Consider the following 12,738-nt stretch of genomic DNA (forward strand, 5'->3'; position numbering starts at 1 on the left):
CACCTGTGTGGGAGTGATCCTTTTCAGGGGCCCACTGGTGCAGGGGTTCACCCTTCATTGTCCTTAAGTCCTTAGACTAACAAAATAGAGATTGGCACGGAAGCTGTAATATCAAAGAAAATAGATTTAATAACCTCTCATGAGGGAGACTACGTCAATACAGTACCCTCAGGCCACTGTAGGAGGTAGTCGATGGAGTAAAGAAACCACGGGACTTTTATGGCTAGTTTATAGCTGAGTAAGCCTGAAGACTCAAAAAGAGGCGGTACAAGTATACACAAGAATAGCTATTCACATATATGGACAAGTAGAAACTACTTAGTCAACAGAGTGGGAGGAGTAACGAAACTGCTTGCATCAGTTGAAATAGTCTGACAGTAACATTAAAGACAGGTGCATTCTAGAAGCTACAGGCCTTTCTATTCATACATTGCTCTGGCTCAGTGCTGAAGGGGTTAACTATAGTCGATGACTCAAGCGAAATACAAGGGCAGGCAACAGTGAAGATAGGAGAAGCACATGGGAAGCACATGGCTAGCTAAAATGGCTGACATAACCAAAATGGCTTCAGCTCATGCTAACAGCGATTTCTGCTAGTTTCCACACGTGCTGCAGACAATTTCGGTAAAATGGTGTTACAAACAGCACTGAATTAATTGTTGTCAATATATTTATGATTCAGATGCATATCATTGTGTCTTATCTGATTTTTGCACTTATGTACTTCCTCGTGTGTAATTACTATGACGAAGAGGACTTCAGTGGGGAGAATGGATTAGTTACTTATCTGAGATCTTCATTACCCTTAATTATCCTCATCATAGTGGGTTCCCACCCTCCCTCCCTGCCGGGACACAATTCTATGTGGTTGAAAACTACAGGGAGGTGGAGCGGGAGGGGAAAGGGTTTGTTATAAAAAGGGAAAAAATACTTGCCGAATGTCTGGAGGCAGAACAGCCTAATGTGTAATTACTATGACAAGAAGGACTTCCCCAAGTGTAATGAAGATCACCGGTAAGTAGATAATTCATGCTATCTCATGGGGCACTGAAATGAAAATAAAAATGTAGTTTTCTAAATGTGAGCAGCAGAAGATTACAAACCATCCAGTCAATAGGACGGTAAGGAGACCATGCTCCACAGGAGAGGCAAATGGAAGGGAAAGGCAAGCCATCGAATCAGAAGCTAAGAAATTAAAGTGACTTTAAAGTGAACCAATGGTAAGTGATGGGCGGTTCTAAGATCACTGTATGATTTTGGTAAGCCCGCAATGGATCTTTTGCAACCAGACCTCTTGCATTGTCTAGTACCGAAGTCCTAATAAATGGCAGAAAGGGCTAGCCATTCAAGAAGCTGCTGGCATCTCTCACCTGCATGAGATGAGTGGTCAGACCAAGGTCCTATGCAGCATAAAACTTACAAGATGTATTGGCTCACAACAAGAGGTTATCTTTTAGTTACATGGAGGACCCTTTGCCCCCAAGCTCTGCATCCTGCTTTCTGTAGGGTCTCAGAGATGAAAAGCTTTGTAGAACCATCTCCCTTTACATATCATCAGTTCTGGAGTAACTAGGTCCGCGCTTATTTCAATTAACTTTGTAAGTAAGCATTTTCTTGCCTTTGTTTATCTTGTATCACATATATAGTTACAAAAAAGATAATAAAAAATGTGGTTATTGAGAAATAGGTTATGATGGAGTGAAGTACATTTGCCTATCTATAAATACTGAGATGTCCATATAATGATGAAAGCCTATATAAAAAAAAAAAAGAATGCAAACAATTTTTTAATTCGGACAAGCAGTAAAGACAGAAAGATACAGTATTCATAGATTTATTGATGAGAGTACACAACACAGCAAACACAAAATAAAGTTTCCAAAATACCGCAAAGATTATCGGCATAAGGACACCTCAAGCAGTATTGCCCTTCGTAAAAAACAATTGATGGAAAGAATGCAGAACAATTTCATACATTCACCCTGGTACAGAGATCTGGGCCTAAGTCCATGTGCTTTTTGATCCCCATGCCATTCCAGTTTGAACCCAGCCAAATGCAAATCAGTCTTGACCCTGCGCCCAATGGGAACAGTCCAGCCTGAACTGACAGGGCAGGTTCTCCCTAGACTGGAAACAAGCATCCTAGGACTGGTTTTAGGGTTTCACCCCTCATCAGTCAGGATAGTTTGACTCCAGTGACATGAAGAGCACGGGATTGCCATTCATGGCACCAGTCTACTAGACACAAAAGGACAGAGCTGGTCTGGTCATGGTACAAAAGAGACAGTCCAATGTAATAGGTTGGGAAATGGGCAATTTATGGTAGAACTATCAGGAAAAGATACCACAGTGGTGTCCTATACTGGACAATAAGCCTTGCTCCGACAGCATCACATGAAGCTTCCACCTAGAGCTTCCATTCCCAAAGGCCCGATGGTAGAGCAGTTGCCATGGCTGTCAGCAGGTTGGCCGAAGGAAACCTTGTCCCGCCCCTTGCTTCAAACTTCCCCATACTGTGCAGTAAAGGTAAACAAAAACAGAACACATTATAAGCCTGGCCATCATGAGTGACCAGCATTTACCCTGATTGCAACGCGTGCTCCTTCTAGCAAGAATGCTTTTGGAACAAACATCCGGCTTGAAGGAAGTTGACCACTCTTAGTGATCTTACGTTAAGGTCATAAGAAGGGGGTTGAAAAGAAGGACCCTACTGTGCAAATGACAGGAAGTCCCAGAAGACAGCACTGGCATTAGATGAAGTCCTTGAATGCAGTGTTCCCTCCTGTTGGCCTCCACTACTCAGATGAGCGAAATAGGATTGTTTTTACAATGTCCATGCAGGTGTCTGTATGCACTAAACAAATGGAACACAAACAACGGTGCAGTATTTATAATATGCCTGTGTGTATTCCTCTATGTGTCTGCTTGTGCAAAGCATGATATAAACAGTGTAGAGTGAGCTGCATTCCCTCCTGTCTGGCTGCACATATCAGGGGACACTGTGCAGCAGTTACAGCCTGTGTCTGACTACTCTTATTACATCCCACAACAGGGCAGTGCTAACAATGTGTGTGGCTCTCTGTGTTTCTGCTGACACTTTACAGAGAGTACAAATGGAGTATTGTTTTCAGCCTGTACTTGGCTACTCTAATTACATCTTACAACAGGGCAGTATTTCCAGTTTGTACGGCAGCCCGTGTTTATACTGAAACTTTACACAGGATATAACGCATACAGGCCAAAAGAAAATGGAGAAGGTCCTATGATGAATTAGACAAAAAAATCTGAAATTGCTGCAAACCTCATATAAGGAAGCTATTGCTAGGTCAAAAGCGGAGTACTATGCCAAAACCATCTTGCAGGCACCTAATAGTACGAAAACGCTCTTTACCATTATAAAGGGCCAATCCAACCCAGTATGTGTGGGCAATAAGGTTAAAGCGACACAAAAGCTCTGTGACGACATCTCTGTCTATTTTGATGAAAAGATTAATAAGATTGTTGGTGGCCTAAGTTCCAACAGTTTGGATGCGGAAAAGGAACCTCCAACGAGAATAGCACTAGAGCAACAGGAAGAGGCATTTGACCGCTATCAGCGGTCAGCTTTAGAGTGCTTTCAAATTCCCACTGAGGAATTATTTAATAACCTAGCTCAAAGTGTATCTTCTGGCTCCCCTTTGGATGCTCTTCCGCAGAGGATATGGAAAGAGTTTGTTAGAATTATCCCCCCGGCTGCGACAGATCTGCTGCCAATCACTAGAAAAGGGAACTGTTCCAGAAGCCTGGAAGCAGGCAGCGGTGACACCGCTGCGTAAGAAACCTTCACTTGGCCCTAAATGTCCATCGAGCTTCAGACCTATCTCCCTTCTTCCATACCCAATAAAAATTCTGCAGCGGGCAGTCAGTAAATCACGGTCCCTCTACTTAGAAGAAAACCACCTGTTAGACAAGGCTCAATTTGGCTTTCGACCAGGGCACGGAACAGAAACAGCCCTAGTGACAGTACTTGATAACCTAAGAATGCGAGCCGACAATGGTAATTCAACCATATTAGTGTTATTGGATATGTCAGCTGCATTCGATAAGGTGAATCATAGTATTCTGCTGAAAAGACTAGAGAACATCGGAGTGAAAGGACAGGCACTGAAGTGGCTGCAATCATATCGGACAGACAGGCAACTGGCGGTAACAATTCCACCTTTTCCATCCCCTAAGACCCCTGTGCGCCACGGGGTACCACAGGGATCAGCAATAAGCCCAATCCTATTTAATATCTATTTGCGCCCTCTGATCCCTATTATAAAGTCCTTTGGCATTGATCTAGTCAACTATGCAGATGATCCGCAACTGGTGTTCTCTTTAGAAGGAAACCAGGCAGTATCCCTAGATAAATTCCAGGAGTGCATGCATAATACCTCTAAATGGCTCAAAAAAAACTCCTTACAATTTAATGGAGAAAAAACAGAGATAGTATACTTCTCCACGGCCAAAATTGCGCGGCCCTTTCCCTCCGATTTCAGACTTACCCTTATGGATAAACCACAGATTCCAGCTAGAACAGTGCGTAACCTGGGGGTTTTAATGGATGATAACCTTCAATTGGAGTCACAGGTTAATAAAACAGTTGGTATTAGTTTCTCCCTGAAAAGAGCACTACGTCCGATCCTTCCGTTAGTGCCTGCTACTACCAGATCTCAAGTAGTGAGGAGTATAATGCTGAGTAGGTTGGATTACTGTAATTCATTGTGTTCGGGTGCACCAAACTCAGCTATACTGAAGCTACAGAGGAGCCAGTCTATAGCAGCTAAACTGGCGTTAAATAGGCAACGACGGTCCTCAACGACCTTAGCTTTAAAGGACCTTTACTGGTTACCAATTAATGAGAGAATTCATTTCAAATCCCTCTGTATTGTGTTCAGAGCAGTACATGGTTTAGGTCCAATAACCATGCATGAAAAATGTACTTGGTACACTCCCGGGAGAAATCTCCGTTCATCAAGCGTAAATCTGGTAACCACCACAAGATTCAAGACGACTAGGACAGGTGGCAGAGCTTTCAGTGTAGCAGCCTCACGACTCTGGAACAATCTTCCCTTAAATATTAGACAAATCAAATCTCTGCTTCCATTGAGGAAAAGCGTAAAGACATGGCTCTTCCCAAGAGAATAGTAATACGAGCTACTCAAATATCTGCGAACAGGTAATTTTTATGCACACTGACAACGGGGTAAGTCTCAGCGCCAGGATACCCGTTGGGCGACAGTTTTTGCGCTATACAAGTTCAAGTTACATTACATAAATGGAGTATTGTTTACAGCCTGTACCTGGCTACTCTAATCACCTCTTACAACAGGACAATGTTTACCATGTATGTGGTCATCAGTGTGTTTACTAACACTATACAGAGAGTACAAACGGAGTATTGTTTACAGCCTGAGCTTAGCCACTCTAACTACATCTTACACCAGAGAGCAGTGTTTACAATGTGCATTGCTCTGTGTTTTTACTAACACTTTACGTAGGGTAAAAATAGAGTCATGTTTACAGCCTGTGCCTTCTACTCTAATCATGTCTCACAACAGAGCTGCATTCAGACGGGGTGTGGCTGAATGTGTTTATGCTGAAAGTTTACAAAGGGAACACATAGAGCATTGTTTACAGCCTGAACCTGGTAACCCTAATCATGTCTTACCCCAGGGCAGGGTTTACAATGTGTGTTGCTCTCTGTATTTTTACTAACACTTTACATAGGGTAAAAATAGAGTAATGTTTACAGCCTGTGCCTTCTACTCTAATCATGTCTCAACAGGGCAGCATTCAAACGGTGTGTGGCTGAATGTGTTTATACTGAAAGTTTACAAAGGGAACACATAGAGCATTGTTTACAGCCTGAACCTGGTAACCCTAATCATGTCTTACCCCAGGGCAGGGTTTACAATGTGTGTTGCTCTCTGTATTTTTACTAATGCTTTACATAGGGTACACGTAGAGTATTGTTTACAGCCTGTACCTGGCGACTCTAATCGCGTCTTACAAAAGGGCAGGGTTTACAATGTATGTGGCTGTCTGTGTTGCTACTGAAACATTACAAAGGATATACATAGAGTAATGTTTACAGCCTGTCCTTGGCGACTCTAATCACGTCTTACATAAGGCCTTTGGTTGCACGGTATATGGATGTCAGTGTTTCTCCTGAAAGTTCACAGAGGGTGCAAATCGAGCATTGTTTTTCCAGCCTGTCCCTTCAGTACATCTTAGGGGAGTGATTATGGCTGTGTGTATCCACTCGCTTTGCAAACAATACAGTGTAGGGTGTATAGTCTTTCTGAATGTCTGCCAGCATTAAACACGTGATAAAAACATTAGTTTTTTTTTTATCAGATCGGTGGTGCCAAGCTCCCCGATGGCCTGCTATGTTTTACAAATCTTACTGTACAGTGTCCAATGACTCACAGCGGTTCTCAGCGAAGCCGTGAAATTAGTTCTGGCTTTCCACCCCATTCGCTCACCTGCGCTACACCTTTACCGACAGACCCCCCCCCCCCCTCTCCCCCCCCCCTCCCAATCCATGATGGCGCGCGGTCTTTGAGAAGCGTCCCTGATTTTCTCAGCTGACTGAACCCTCTTTCACCCATGGATGCGCGCGCGCACCCCGCCATGTGCGCATCTATTCAACAACAGGACGCTCCGGTCGCCAGAAGACGGGGTTGCGGAGGAGACAATCTCGGGGCGTCTGAGTGATTTCACGCCAGAGGAATAGCCTCTTTGCTGTCAATTTAAATCGCAGGGGAGCCTGCTTCCGCGACGCGGGAACACGCGCATCAGCCCTGCCTTATTTACTTCCAAGCGTCTGCCTAATAGATTCTGATGCCATTTTCTTCAAGGCTTCAAAAGGGCTTTTATTTGCTCAGATTTCAAGCAGGCTGAGTATACAACCCCGGAGTGTCTCGCGCTGAGCGCCGGGGGAACCTTGCGCGCGCAAATGGTTATTCCGTTCCAGGCGCACCCCGGCCACTTTAGAGAGGCTTTCTGCATGATTTACTCGACGTGCTTTTCCGTTTGTGTGAGTTAGAGCATCTTGCGTCGCGATGAAACACAACATTGCTCTGCTTCAAATAGCGCCAGTGCGCTACAGCTGGGGAGCGACCTCACAAATGCGTCACTGCTCTATAATCCATACAGAGCTGCCGACTTTGGAAATGGGAAACCAGGTTCCAATCCCGGCGTCGACTCAACACCGTGTGCAACTGGGCAAAACACTAAGGGGCAGATTTACAAGCCCCTTGCGCAACGCACTTTTCCCTTGTTAAAAGTGACGCAAAAATGGCGCCAGGAGCTTGTAAATCTGCCCCTAAGGGTCCTATTTATGAGAGCCCTGCGTCACTATTGCATCACGAAAGTGGTTCATAAGTGATGCAGCGCTCTCAGAGATTTATGAAGCCACGCAAAGCCACATTGCGTGGCTGTGAGTGACCTGATATGGCCTCCGAGAGCAAGTCGTCCATTGCCCCCTCCTCCCCAGAACAAGTTGCCCATCAGATGCCACCACCACCACCCCGCTCTTCCCTGCACTGGGGGGAAAGCTTGAGTCCGCCTTGGTGGCAGTAGGGCTAGCTACGTCACTGAGATAGAAAGGACAGAAATGCACCATATTGCTTTAATACAGCACGCTCCGGCCCTTTCACTGTGGTGTGGGGCAGCGCAGCAAGGTGCCTTCCAGCGCTGCCCCATGCCAAAATGCCATAAATGAGGCCCTTAATCTCCCAGTACCTCAAAATAAAAATGAAGCGGACCTGTAATGTAATCTGGTGCTGATCTATAGTGCTCTAATGCGCTTTAATGTCCGTGCTATACAAAACTATACACCCCATACATAGTTCAAATCAACTCTGGATCCTTTCCAGTGCTGTATATTGATGTCTCGGGCACAGCTTTTGTTTACCTCAATACATAATGACTAAAATAACCAATTTAAAAGATTCTGCACATTTACTACGACTCCAGATGTTCTCGCTTGATGACATGGGAGCAAGGAAAGATAAAATAATTACAAAATGGAGATTAAAGCCTTACGCAGTGTTATGTTTCAGAAAAGTGCTCACAAAGGGCCACAAAGATAATGTTGAATATATGTACAGCATATTGCTTGAATAAAATATGTCTCCTGGAGCCTGCATAATCGGTATAATATCGACCAAGAGATGGAGAAAAACACTGGGTGCATGAAAATGGCCACTCTTCAGCGTCACACTGCCCACACTACAAAAACTATTCAAATAAACATAGCCAACGGTAATATAACTTAATTTTAACTCAAAATCAAGCAATTGAACAACCTTCCCCCAAAAATAAGGTTATCCATTGACTTACTGGCACAGAAAACACAGCCCCACATCTGGACATATTATTTACTCTTTACTCAACAGTTTATGGGACAAGATTTGATACTTCTAAATCAGACATGGTAGGTGCAGGTCTCTTCAATATACCCAGGGCCACTGGAATTATGCGATTGTGCGTCCGCTGTGATTTGTGCATAGTTCTAGATTAGCAGCATTTACCGCATAATCCACAGTCTGCTGCATAATCTGCAGTTTACAACAAAAAATACATTTTGTTTCTAGCTCAAACAATTCAAAAGTTACTAAAAATGCAGATACATGTGTTCCAGCGAAGTGGCCCTTTTCAAAACTTGCCTGGTCAGCTTTCTGTTGCTTATTGCTCTATTTGGTGTTACACTGGTACTACTGGGGTGCAATCAATGCCCAGGCAGTATTACCCAGTTTAAAAATGACAAAATAATGAAGTAATACTAATACAAAATGTGCGGCCTTATGCCCCATAACTTGCCTTATCATGCGGCATAATTTGCTCATCCCTGCTGCATAATTTGGCCCTCTCCTGCTGCATAATTCCAGTGCGACTGAATATACCACAATGTAAAACAGAATAGAAAAGAGCAGAACACAATAGAACATTTTAAAACACTTGGTCACCTGTATTTTTCATGGCACTAGAGCCCATAATAAGAATGATGTCTAATATAAAAAGGCGGAAAAAAGTACGTGAGTGAAAAAGGCCGCAGAAGAAGTGAAAAAGGCCGCAGAAGAAGTAAAAAGACAAACAATCAAGGTCAGTTTTAAAGGATGCGAAGAACCAATGTTAAGAAGGGTCCAACAGAAGAGGTGCGCTTTAAAAATACTTCCAAAGGTGAGGTTATTTCGGATGTATGACGTTACAACGCATACATTTACATCGCGGTACATTACATCGCGGTTTTTACAACGCAAGTCGTTACAACGACTTGTGTTGGAGGGCGCTGGACTTAGGAGTAGTATAATTTACTATTCCAACTCCAGTCTACGTACAGTAGGGAAGGTGTTGGATAGTAAATTATACTATTCCTTGTCCTAGAGCGCCATCTAGCGCAAGTCGTTGTAACGACTTGCGTTGTAAAAACCGCGATGTAATGGCATCGCGATGTAATCCCCGCGTTGTAAACGATGTTTCCCGGTTATTTCACAGCAGGAGCAAATGGACTCTAGGATGTTCCATTAGTGAAGCAACACAATCATGAAAAGACCCTCCCATGTCTTGCACTCCTCAAATGCTGTTCCTGCAAAATATGATAACTGGAGTAGAGGCCCAACAATTCTATATATATGTTATGTTTATTAATATTGTGAGGGTTTATTATATGGTAACTAGATACATTGCCCCTCTAACTCCAGTCCAAGAATATTTGTGGCCAGAGACTGCTCACAGATTCCAGGCATGATACTGTTCACTATATCGCCACACGATATGATGAAATATGATGCCAAGTTCATCAGTGCTGGTCTTGTTTTAATAAACTAAGATGAGAACAATGACTATTCGAACCGCATTCTCAGTGTGTTCAGGCAAAGGTGATTTCCACAGAACCCAGGCACTGTAATCTTCCCCAAGCTGTAATGTACAAAAAAAACTGAAGTTAATACTTTGATAGTTTTATGTCTTATCACCAAAAAGCACTTCTTCTAAAGACGCTTATGATGTAGCGTTTAAAAGTTTGAGAATTGTAGGGGTGCGTTATATTCACTGTTAGTCGGCACCCGCATATAACCAAATGTGTACTCAGGGATTTCGTGTGCAATGTATTACAACTGTATAACCTATATCGATTTTAAGTAGAAGTGCTAGCTATGTACAAGCACATGGTAAACGTATTAGAGAAATGTATAGTGTTTAGCTACGGGAAATGCAATGTGGTGTTAGAAATGTGTACCCCAGACTTCGTGTCTGTAGTTTGTTTAGGTTGACCACACATGAAAGAAAGACGTAAATGTCAATACTGTGATTGAAACCTGCTTGTGTAACCGAAGTAGTGGCCAGAATTCGCATATATCGTTGAGGCGAAAGGCCTGGTATTTTCTTATGTTAGCCAAGGGCAATAGGCCAAAAAGGGATTTATTCCAGTAGAGGTTTTAGGCTGTAGTAAATTGCAACTTAAAAGATGTGAAGAATGTCTGCTTTGCATGATCTCACCCCAGGTGAAAGGACAGTTGCTCGTTAGTAGAGAAGCTCTTTGTTCGTAATTTGAATTATGTAGAGAAAGCCAGACATGGGAGTGTATTGGAATGTGCCAATCGTAACTCCTAGTGCGGATGGCGTCTGGGACTCAAGGCCAAGCGATGGACGATGGAACTGGACAGCGATCTGTGGAAAAGTACTGAAAGACGACCCCGGAAGGAGAGGAGGCGCAAAGGGCGTGTTCGGAGACTTGGGGTACTGTATTAGGGACAGCGCCCCGAGGGTGGAGGCAGAGCAGAGCGGGGCAGCCCAAAGCAGAGGACGGCTAGGCGAAGGCTAGAGGGGGCAACTTAGATCAAGCTCTCTAAGTGAAGACTTCTTATGAAGTTTCGCTCTGACACCTTTTATTCTGATGAGGGTCTCAAGGGATTGCTAAGTAGGGATGTCATCTAGTGCAGAGTAGGGACAGAGATGGTATGGTTCAGTGTCCCTAGTATCGACATTTGCTTGGTGGTTTTCTACCTCATGCTTTTAGAGATTGTACTTTTAGTTATTTTTAGCCGTATGCGGATTCTCCGTAGAGTAGCATTTGTTTTAGTGCCTATGTACTTGTTGTGCCTCGTGTTGAGGACTTTGTATCTCCAAATCTTTATGCTGATAATAAAAACCAGAGAGCCAAGAGATTAAGTTTCGAGTCCTTGATTATGGCAAATTGCAGACTGTAATTGTGATAACGGTAATTTTCCCTCCATGCTATTAGGCAAGTAAAAAGTTCCATCTGACCAGAGTGGGTTCCAGTAGATAATTGCGAGATACTAAAATAGGCCGGAGCAGTTGGTAGCAAACGAGGATGGTTTCTTACTGATAGCGAGGGAAGATTAGATAAGGATAAGTGACCCTTGAGGCCCAAGAGACGATAAGTGATGCTGAATCATCAGATGGCGAGCAGCAGACGGCGGCAGATGAGCATCGACGGCGAGTAGCAGCGCGGCAGAAAGCAGCAGTTCCAGGAGTGAGTATGAACATAATGAGATGTTGTAGATTGCGGTGTTGATTTGTTGTGTGATGTCTTGCGGAGTTGTTGTGTATGTCGTGTGATTGTGAGATCAGGCTGTGAGCGCGCGCAGCCCGGGAATTGTGGTGTAGAAGACACCCGAGATAGATTTTGTTGACCACCCAAAGGAGATCGTGAGGTACCATCGATCACCTGGACCGAGATAGGGGGAGCGAATGCGTGTGTGTATGGCAACTTAACGCTGGTCGTGGGTTGTGGTGAGCAGATCGGAGTGTTAGTAACCTATCAGAGGCGTTTTTGTCTGGCCGGACGGGGGCAGACGGGCGCCAATCGAGGTCAACAAGGTCGAGAGACTGTGGACGGACAGTCAGAGGCTGTGGACGGACAGCCAGAGAAATAACTTAATTGGTTATTTCAGTGTATGAATGGGACGTGAGTGAGCGTGAAACGAGTTTGGAGAAGGGAACTGCTGCGAACGAAGGAAGGTGACGTCAGAGGGTGTCGCGCTGTGATAGGCCGGTTGGTGTGAGTCGCGCTGTTATTGGAGGATTTGAGAATAAGAAGTAAATAGAGCGCGAGATCGAATTTGCTCATCATGAAGTGTCTTAGGGCTTTGCGAGAGTTGTGTAGAGGTGATAGGCATGTGGTTGTCCGCGGGGGAGAAGAAGCTCCTCCCGAGGATACACCGGCACATTACATGGCACAGAATGTGGGGTTACATACTATCGTTTGGATCGAGAATTGGCACAAGGTTACGCAAGGTGAGGGGGAATTAGCTTTCCCGAGGTACGGCTCATTTAGATTAGCGGTGCTGTACCAACTGAAGACGGTGATGGGGTCCTTAAAACCCTTGCCAAGACCAGCACAGTTTGAAGCGTTACATGCGTGGATTAGAGCAGCGCATGATAAGGAAAAGGGAAGAAGTCAAGAGAGAATGAGGAAGTCGATTAGGGCATTTCAGGATGCCAAGTGGGACGCAGCAGAGAAAAGATGGAGAGTGCAGACAATTGAGGAAGCGAAACTGTATCCCGCGATAATGGAGGAGACAGGAATAAGGAATGGGAAAGCACAGAAAGAGGATAGTGATTCTGATGATGATGTATTACAAAGATTGCTAGACGAGAGACCACCCCCTTATAATCCAGATGAAGTGGATGATAGGTGGGGTGAGAGGGGAGACTCTAGGAGGGTAACAATCCAGCCTGAGACCC

This window comes from Triturus cristatus, chromosome 4_2, assembly GCF_964204655.1.
Source record: "Triturus cristatus chromosome 4_2, aTriCri1.1, whole genome shotgun sequence".
NCBI lineage: Eukaryota > Metazoa > Chordata > Amphibia > Caudata > Salamandridae > Triturus > Triturus cristatus.